Source organism: Lonchura striata, chromosome 1 (genome assembly GCF_050655825.1).
Source record: "Lonchura striata isolate lonStrDom1 chromosome 1, ASM5065582v1, whole genome shotgun sequence".
Taxonomy (NCBI): Eukaryota; Metazoa; Chordata; class Aves; order Passeriformes; family Estrildidae; genus Lonchura; species Lonchura striata.
In genome coordinates, this window is record NC_140703.1 from 90,555,072 (window position 1) to 90,565,484 (window position 10,413).

At 39.2% G+C, this 10,413-nt stretch overlaps 1 long non-coding RNA gene across 8 annotated transcripts in view; it reads left to right on the forward strand.

The window, feature by feature from the left end:
• The window catches only part of LOC110474669 (uncharacterized), a 409,027-nt gene that overhangs the window by 373,014 nt on the left and 25,600 nt on the right, over positions 1-10,413 (forward strand). For 6 of the 8 annotated variants that reach the window (XR_014949702.1, XR_014949692.1, XR_014949698.1 and 3 more), the window contains 2 exons: positions 1,531-1,606; positions 2,909-2,981. The exons of the other annotated variants lie outside the window; for them this stretch is intronic. This is a non-coding gene — a long non-coding RNA (uncharacterized LOC110474669). The remainder of the gene's footprint in view (positions 1-1,530; positions 1,607-2,908; positions 2,982-10,413) is intronic. 8 annotated transcript variants of the gene reach the window in all.

The window sequence follows — 10,413 nt, forward strand, 5'->3', positions numbered from 1 at the left end:
CCATCAGAACAGGGAGATCAGATATTGAGATCAGATATATAAACCACTGCAAAAACACTAATTTACCTACTATCACCTTGTTGAAAAATTAAACCTTTCTTCATCAGTATGTAGCATCTTCAAGGTGCTGATCACAGACAGCCTGGACTTTTTATATTAGAGACAAGTCTTTCATCACAAGAGGGAGAATGCTTCCTTCACCTTCTCTGAACTTTCATCCTCACTATGGTCCCAAAGATAGCCTTGATTTTTTTCCTTCTACCTCTTCTCCTGTGAACTTTCCCATCTGTTTCCATTTACTACCAGATTCCCCTGTCCTACCCTCTCCATACAGCTGATGAACAGCACTGTACTCTCCTCTGGCTTCTTCCTCCCCAGGCACTTTGCTCGTGGCTGTTCTCTCCCTCCTCTTTCTGAGGACCTGCTTTCCTGAGCCAGCAGGTAGCTTGCCCTGGGGCACTGTCCCTGGGGCTTGTGAAGCATCCTGCCTCTGGCTAGGAAAGATTCCCAACCAACCTTGCAGCTTTGCCAGCTCCCTGTCAGTCCCTGCCACCCACAGGCTACTCGGTTGGAACCGCAGGACACAGAGGCAGCAGCGTGCCAGTGTGTCTGTGCCAGGGGTGTCTCCAGAGGTGATGTAACACCGACACTGCTTCTCTGGGAGGACATCCCACTTTGAGGCACACATCCACACAAAAGCATGCCATGTTTCCAGCAGAACATCTCCTTAATGAGTGCACTGCTCCTTGCTCCCTCACCCATGGTGGTGTGTTGGCTGTTATGCAGGACTTGGAGCACACACACCGCGAAACCAGCAAGGCTACACAGCAAGAAAAATGCTAGCAACAGATAATGAATGGGAGACTTCAGAAATAAAGGAAGGAAACAAAATCACAGCTGACATGATAAGTATTTCCAAAATAATAGTAGGGGTCAGTCAGGAATTTTCATCCTTGCTCTGCTATCATTACATGATGGTAAGGAAATACTGCCTGAAAGTAAAAGCTGATCTTTGGAAACTCATGAAAAAGAAAAAGAAGTATTTCCCCTCTCCACTCACAGTATATAATTAGCTCATGTTAATAATTGCCCTTGTATGTCACTGAGGCCAAGTATTTTGTAAGATACAGTCAGTACAAAATACTTGTAGTTACCTATTTTGTAAAGAGGGATACTAATGGCAAGCTTCATGCTTTAGGTCAGTCTCTGTTAAAGACAAGGAGGAGACTTGATACACTGGCCCTTTCAGAGAGATTGAATGTTAGACCACAGAGACTTATTGTCAGACCCTGTGCAGCAATTTCTACTATAAAAAAAGTAAGGAGGATGCAAAAGGCTAGAGAAACAAGAGGAAACATGTAAGGAGTGGGGGAGAAGATCCATTATAATAAAATGTGAATAAAATTATGGTAAAGAAAAAGGCTGAGCTGATGTTTAGGTAAACTCTCTTTTACTTTGATTCTGTTCATTTTTTCTGTGGTGCTCTACAGAGTTTTTATTAAAGACTATATATTTACCTTTGTTTTATAGGAACATGCTTTTGAGAGTCTTATTATTTGACTTGGAAGCTACCTCCAGTGTTTACCTAGATGATTATCAATATTCAGTAAGTCTGACTTTGATCCTTGTTCCATTTACAGTTATATTGATTTATTCCTACAATTAATTATTCCTAGAAAGGAATGTCCAGCAGCTAGAAATTTGTGAAGACCAGATACTATGTGCTGTTACATTTGGAGAAAATACATATAATAAAGCCCACTGCTTGTACACCAGCTGTAAAAAAAGGAAATTATTTATTTTTTTATAAAACCTTATTGGAGAAATATGACTCAAAGTTATTTAATTAACAGATAAAGTAGTAGAGAGACTATAAGGCTGATTGACCATTTTGGACGTGAATTTAAACATTTGCTGGGATTTGAACAACTTTTCTTTGATTTTGATCCACTTGTCTCTCAAGGTTCCATTACCCCTGCCAGCCAGCTTCCAAGAAAGAAATAAGTGATTTCACCCAAAATACTAAGGCGAAGTTAATCTTCTATGTATTACTGTATTAAACTGTAACTGGTGGTAGTTTTGCCTGAAAATCTGAACAAAGTATCGCAAAGTGGATCAGTGTCTGCATAGTATGAATTTGAAGCAGAACTATTCTGACCCATGTTACTCCTTTAAAGTTACTCCTTTCCAATATTTTCTGGGCTGCCCTTGGACCAAGGGAAATTGATGTCTTTCAAAAATTCTTCCTTTAAAAAAATGCAGACTGGAAACAGAATTCCTCCCCAGGAATCAAAAGTATTGACAGTAACAACAGTATGTCCACTCATCAAAGTAGTGCTCCGGTTTTCAGCTTAACTGGTAGCTCGTTGTTTTGAGTAGGGAGTGCCAGAGAAACCTTAAAACAGAGAAAACCTAGTCTGGGACAGAAATATTCTATGCACACATCTATCTCATTGAGTTACTTTAATGTTTCTAAGTTTTGTCAGTGATAATGCAAGACAGTAATTGCAATATAAAGAGCAAATATATCTTTATTTGGGTTACTCAGCTTTTCTGTCCTACTGTTTTCTCCTTCATATTAGCCCCATTCTATGCCCCAGGGCTCCTTACCATCTCCTCATTAAGGCATGCACCTTCTTGTGGCTCCCTGTCAGCTTCCTGCACTGCAACAATTAACCCATTATAGTACCAAGTACACAATGGTTGCAGCATTTATTCAGATTCATAATGTGCTCTCATTGCATGCCAGGTTTTAAATCTAATTTTGAAGGAAACAAGAGACATGTTGAAACACGTCAGACTTTTCTAAAAATGGATCATGCCATAAATAATCAGGTTTTTCTAAAGAAAGGAAATGCAATAGATCTTGCTACTCCGGTATCTGTAAATCATATTATCATCATTGCAGGGGGAGGGGTATTATTTAACCTGGAGAAAGAGGAGATCCATTGGAAGAATGAGGGGAGATGATTGGAGAAGAGGTGAGTGCACGTTGTACTGAAAATAGATCTACTGGAATAGACAGAGATCAGTAATCAGGTCCTACACATAGTGCTTTTATTATTAATCATTTTGTAGGGTCCTGTTTTCATTAAAACCCGCACTGCAGCAAAGGGAGTATATGCAAGTGAAATTTTCTGATTACACAAAGCTAGGAAAAAATGCCAATAGTATCTTGTAGAGCAAGAAGAGAAAAGGAAAGAAAAGGAATGAGATGGGACAAGGTGAAATCTGAGAGTGCAGCCTCAAGATGGTACACTTCAGAAAACAAATAATGAAGCACTGGGTTTAGGCACACTGTTTGTGTGGGTAGCATTGCTTCAGCAGCTGGCTGAAAGAGGAGGTAGAAGTTGGAAAAATTTTTGATCACTCTCCTTGCTAATAAAAGGTGATCATGAGCCTTAGATATGCTGTGCCTATATCAAAAAAAAAGTTTGACAAGGGAGAGTGGGAAGGGAAGTGGCGGGGTTTTTTCCTAATTGTCATTGGATGCTATCTCTCTGATAGAGTACGGGCAGACAGTGCACAACTTGAGTCACCCATTTTATTGCATCCATGTGCAACACAATTATTTCAAACTGGGTCAGGCACCAAAAAGGGGCACTAGTAGGAGGAGGAAGGGCTATCTAACATGGCAAATTAAAAGTGTCTTACTTGTTTACACAGACAAAACAAAGGCTGAAAGGGAACATAACTGTTCTCTATAAATATACAAAGAGGGAGAAGAGCTATTTAAAGGATGATGTTGACATAAGAACAAATAGTTATAAAATGGCCATGAATAAATTCCAACAGGAAATTAGGAGGAAGCACTGGAATTATATCCTGGAACACTCCTCCAACAGGAGCAGGGGAAGCAAGAAACTTCACTTGTTACAGCAAGAAACTTGAGCACTTTATGAAACCAATTGTATGATGTGCAGTTGACAGCAAAAGCTGGGGTTTGAACTTGATGCAGGAGGCCTTTTAAATCCTATTTCCTGTTTCCAGATGAAGCTGATTTAAATCTTCAGCAAGAGATGTCATAGATGCTGATAACAGTAATTAATACCTTACACTCCAGTAATAACCTCCCATCAAAAGACCACAAAAACATTGGACACACGTGGGAATAAAACATCTAAATATCCATCTATGTTGTTTCTGTTGTTTTGTAGCCAGGAAATTGTGATGCCCTCAGCAACTCTTTTGGATCACTTGGAAAAATCTGCAAAAATGAAGAATAGACCTCACAGATCTCCTAGTTTTAAGAATAAACCTGTAGTTTTGAAAATTGTCATCATGTTTCCAAGGCTTTTTAATTCCAGAAAATGTATGAATTGTATACAATTGCTTGTACAAAGCAATAAGCCATATGCTGTTTAGCTTAAAATGTCAATGAGCGAGTCAGCAACAACAAGAAAATGAAGGTGTTTGTAAATGTTGCATTTAAAAAGCATTTAGAAAAATGAGAGTGGTCCTCCAAAGATATGCACATCTTCAAAATCAGAACAATGCAGTATTTCACAGCCATTAAATAACGTGTCACGTAGCTACAAACAAGAATCATATAGCTTGAAAAAATGTTGTTTTCCTCTTGGGGCGTTGAAACAGAACCAGTTCCGTGTGTGTTAATCCCACTCTGACTTCCACCGGGAAAGGTGCCAGGGGTGGCGAGGGATAGAGAGCAGTCATTCCCTGGCTCTGCTCCCTGCCCTGAAACCCTCCCCTCCCAAACCTACAGAACCCCAGCTGTACTTGCGGGCATTCAAACAGGCACTCAGAAGAGACTGAACACTCTGATTTGGCTCTTTTCTGAGGACTCAAAATTCTCTGTCTTATCCTTACTCTTTCACTTCCAACACATTGGAGTAAGTCTTTAAGTCCATCTGATTTCTTGCTTTTGCCATGTTGGTTGCTAGTGAAGCGCTGTGTACAGAGATGCATTCAGAGGAAGAGCCCATTTACACAATTCCCACCTACCAATGTGCTCCTGCATTTTCACTGTCATGTCAGGTGCCAGGTAAGATCCCAAAACACAGCAGTAAGACCACTGCCTTCTGCTCCTTCAAATTCCTCCACTCTGTATCCTCTGCTAAGGCCTTTACAAACCCCAAGCAAAGGTGAGCCAGATGGGCTTCCATGTCTGTGTAGAGCCATACCCTAAAAGAACTGTGCCCAGAAAAATATGTACTCTATGTCAAAGGAACTCACATGTGTAGATGAGTACAAAATCTGGCAGCAGTACGTGTAGACCCTGTTAAAAGCAGATGCTTGAAACAAGACCAAGTGTGTTCTCAGGGTAAACCAGCTCTGAGGATGAGGATTTAATAAACTAGGGATAGGAAGCAGTCTTGTGCTGGATGCAGGGATGGAAGGGAAAGACACACAGAAAATTTGTCAGGCATCTGAAAGCATCTTTCTCAAGAAAGTCAGTTATTTTCTAGGTGACACCTCTGTAATTGAGAAGATATGATCATGTAGAGGACTGATAGTTACACTGCCCCCACCCTTCACATGCTGCTGGTTCTTCTGGGCCGTAATCTCTCCAGTGGATAGAACACAGAGCCTTGTTTTCCCAAAGCTCAAAACAATGAGGCCACAATCCTTATAATAAAGTATAAATAATAAAAAATAATAGGAGTTCCTTATACAAAAAGTCCAGATTCTGCCCACAGAAATATAGCTCTGTTTAAGTCAAAGAAAATTGCATGTGTGTGGCTGAGCTCAGAAGCTGGCAAGGAGCCCATTTGTAACTAAGTCATGCATGTGAAGACAGAATAGATCCCATTGTCTCTTGAGAGCTTTTTAATTTTTCTTTGCTTTTCTCTAGGACATGAGTTATATAAACTGAAAAACAGAATTTTTATCCAACATTGGAGAAATTTTATTTCTTTTTAGATCAGTTACCATTTTAAAGACTGCTCAGAGAAGATAATGTGTTTCTACAATCTCTTTCCTATAGACCTACCCAAAGAAAATATAATCTGCTCTGGATGATGCCTAAAGCAGTCTCTGATCAAGTTTTACCATGGTTCATTTAGTCAAAAACAAAGGGTAAAGGGTTTCCTTCTTTGAGTTCTTCTACAACTTCTTCAAGGCCACAATTTTCCACTAGAAAAGTGACCCATAGGGACTAGAAGATAAAGTGGAAATGTGTCTTTTCTGACTTTCTTCAGGGTACAATACAGTTCTACTGGTCTTCCCTTGGTTTCTGCCATTGGCCCTGGTTAAGGGCCTTCTAAAGAGCAAAGTCAAATATAAAAATTATATGGTTTCCATACGCAAGATCTTTCAAGCAGTTTTTCTGTCAAGTTTTAGAACAGTGGTCCAAATGTCCAAATTTCTTCCTGGTCCTCCCTTTTTACTTTCAGCATTTTCTACCTGTCTTCCCAGAAGGTCTTTGCAAAAACTCATAGAGAAGAAAAATGATAGGAAGTTTTTTCCCTACTTCACTGGAGAAAGATGATAGCCTAAAAAAGATCTTTAGCCTAAAATCTCTTCTGGCTGCTGTTTCTGGAACACACTGAGATTACATCTCAGACCTTTTTAGAAAGACCTGTACACATTTTTTATTAGAGAATTTGCCTTGGCTCCAGATAGGGCTTCTAATATCTAAAGAGGAGAAGAGTAGAAATCTTGAGGAGTGTCCATCTGGCTGAAGCAACCTGGGACCAAAAAAACTCAACAGCCAGTTTTCTAGTCCCTGTTCCAGTTTCCTTCTCTCCCAGCCTCACCATCCACCTGAGAGGGCTCCATTCAATGGGTAGAACACAGGAAATAAATCCCAACTTGTGTTAACAATCCTTATCTGTCCACTCTCTCACATCCAAAATCCCAATATCAAAAGCAGAGGTGTCTTCATTTTGGGCTCAAAGTAGCTCAGGTAGAGTAGAAGACAAGAACCTGATAAAAAGGCAAGAAAATTGACAGAAATCCACAGAAATAGAAAAACTGATGGTGAGCTGATAATGCATGACTTAAAGATAATTTATTAGCATCTAATCATACTGTGGAGAGAAGGAAGCAATGTAAGAGCAGTTTACTTATTATTTTCAACTTCAACATTAATTTAATAAGTATTGGAAGGCTCAAATGTAACCATGTTGGTGTTTAGGAGATGCATTTCACTGTGAGCTTCTGGGAAGTCTTCAGCTTGGAGACACTGGAATATTTTGCTTTGAAATGGTCTGTGGGTTTTTTGGTGTTTTTTTCTTTTTGGTGTTTTTCTTTTTTTTTAAGAGTTATAGGATTTAATTTATTTGGTGGTCTCCTGTCTTTTCCAGTGAGAAGTTACATGTAAGCTGTCTCCTGTTTTCCTCTCTTCCTCTCTCTCGTTTTCCCTCACAGATTTTGCCTAGGCATGTGCATCCATTTCAGAATCTAATCGTAGACAACTTAAATTTTTCCAACATTACCCACATTAGTAATTGCAAAATAATAAATATGACAAAATTCAGATTAATAGGGCATCCAGCGCAACTCGGATGGCGGGAGAGCCCTCTGGAATTCTAAGAGTAATAGGTCTGTGTTTATTTCTCAACCGACAGCATAATGTGACTGATTTACAAGAGTTTAACTCAAGTGTTAATCTGACAGTGACGAAGAGCTTCTCAGTGGCAGAATCACTTACACTATCATATTAGTTGCCTCCTCTATTAAAGCAGTATGGTCGATAATTGGAATGCTTTTATGTCTAGTGGTTCTGACAAGGCTCTCTTTAGGTCACATATGGGCGGTCTGGCTTGCTGCACAGCTGAGCGGTGGCAAATGATTTAAACTGAGAAAGTATTGTTCTCCTCATATTATGGAGCAAGGGCAGTTCAAGGAAAGTAAGGCTCTGCACCGGCTACCTGCTGGTGTGTAGTAAAATAAGATGGACATGATACTGGGTTGGGAGTACAATTAAATCTATTTTGCACCAATGTGTTGGTGGACAGATGAGTTTCCACATGGCAGAGCTTTATGATCTTTAAGGTAGACTGAACTAATAGATTGGTGTGGAGCGCACTGAAGTTACTAAGGATGAGAAAGCAAGCAGCAGTACATTTGAACTACAGGTTTCTCATATGCTCCACGTCATGCTGAGTTTTTATAGCTCCTGGCTTTCAAAAAGCCTGTTTCAAAGAGGTTTGCGCTAGACTGGGCATGCAGTTTTGCTCTGCAGATATTGTCGCTACCGATTTAGTGGAATGCAATTAGGAAGCCTAAATTAAGTGGTAATGGAGAACCAGCTCTTGAAACTGGGGTTTCCACGGCAACCACTGCTTACAATACAGCCTTCAGTTAGTTTTCCCACTTTATCTGCAAAATGCACAATTGAGCTTTAAAACAGCTTTGTGCTGAAAAGCGCACTGTAAACAACTGTTTGCAATGAGAGTTTTACACTGTCTTTAAATACAACAAGCTATCAAATAAAATTTATTTGTCCACGCTAATAAAAAAAATATTAAAAATTCACACAGTACAGAAAGCACTAAAAGGTCCAGAAACTTATTATTTATTCTGGAAATGGATCTATAATAAAAAAATTCAAGATTTTGTGGGTCCTCAATCGATCTTTTAAGTCTTATCATCATTCCTCAATTTTAAGACACATAATCCCATATCTCTCAGTACTGAGAAGAACTGAGCATTTTGGTACAAATACTACATTTATTGCAATAGCAACACTATATAGTTATAAAGCACTTTTTGTCTAATATGAACTAATAAATGTTCATTTTCATCAGACTTCCTTTAACATCTAGCAATCTTTTGCAATTTCTTTTTCCTCTTTATAATACAATATTATATCCTTCACAAATGTTCTTATTTTATGGCAAAGTAATGCTATGCCATTTCTGAAATGCTTAACATTGTTGATTGCCTTAGGATCATAGCCCAACTTTTGCATCTTGTCAGAGGCAACCACAGGTGCTTAAATATGCACAAAATGCAGGAAAGTCGAAAGGATGATGTTAAGGTCTTAGATTCAAATTGTATTGACCACCCTTTTCATGATTACCCCATCAAAATGAATCTCAAAGCTGAAATTATGAATTTGCAACCAATCATTCTTCTCTGTTGCACAATTGCAAGTCTTGGATTAGTACTGTCAGGTAAGAGTTGAGGGCTTGGCAGTTTTTAATTTTCTGTTTTCTCTTTTTTTCCCCTTCTTATACATCTTTGTTTTAATTAAGATAAAAATCTCATAGAAGACATTGTGCAAACCTCCCTGAGATAATTTCAGAAGAGATATCACGTAATTTTGATTTTTGTTCTATTAGCTGATAGGTATTCTTTCAATGAAGAAATTTTGGAAAAATATAAAAACACACCAGCAAAAGATCCCCACAGCAAGTCAAAACAGACCTAATTTGTGTTTTAGCTGAAGTTCAGCAACCCAAGAGACTTGAAGCCTTTCAAGATTGATACACTTTGTGTGTGTGTGTGTGTGTGTGTGTGTGTGTGTGTGCATATTTAGCAACCATATTGGGTCAATGCAAAGAGAGAAAAAGGGTGTGGGGGTGAAGGTGGACGGAAGGGGAGAGAAGGGGGAAGTGTGGGTGTCTTCCCTCAGGAGCCTGTTGGTCAGAGGACTGAATCTTGACGTCCACAGTCATGCATAAATCTGTATTTGATACAGTCTCTGCAGACTTTGAACATGCCAGGCAGGGAAGCTTGCCCTTCACAGTACGGGTGCACTTTCAGATGAGGTTGTGACTATTCTGATCTGCTCGAAAGAGCCTTTTCAGCACTAACCAAAAACAGAGTGAGGATAGCAAGGCTGATTGCAAAGTTCACATCTCCTCTGCTGTGTGCTGGTGCTAATGGGAGTTTCTCCTGTGATGGGTAGGTCATAAAACACACAGCTGCAGAGACTGTGCAGGGTGAACAAATCAAAGAACTCAGTAATAAAAATGATGTGTGTGCCAATATTATTTAATATTAACTTGTGAAAACTGTTGAAGAAACACATCTTTGTCATATATCAGAATTGACTCTAAAGCTGAATCAACGGATTAATAGGGTTATTTGTAATGATATTGTCCTCGTAAAGGCTTTATTATTTAGGAATCAGAGTTGAAAATTGTAATTCCTTTAATGATTTTTCATCACATAAATTAGCCTGCCTCAACTCCTCCGTCTAGAAGGCAAGAGGAGAGGTTGAGCTGGTCCTCTTCCCCATTCTTACGCAAAATCTGCTCATTTGGACGGATCCCAAATTTTAAAGAAACAAGTTCCTGGAAGAATTGCAGAATGCCAGTGCTCTCAAGACTTTCACAGGGCATCTCGTTTCAACACCGACTGCCTGCATTTTATCGGAGTACTAAAGGACACATTGAAATTATTTTGTTCTGGCACTGGCATGTGTTGTGATGTGTATGCATTCAATTGCACTTGACAAATCTTTGGGGCAAACAAAATGGTCTAATGTAAGGAAATATCTTA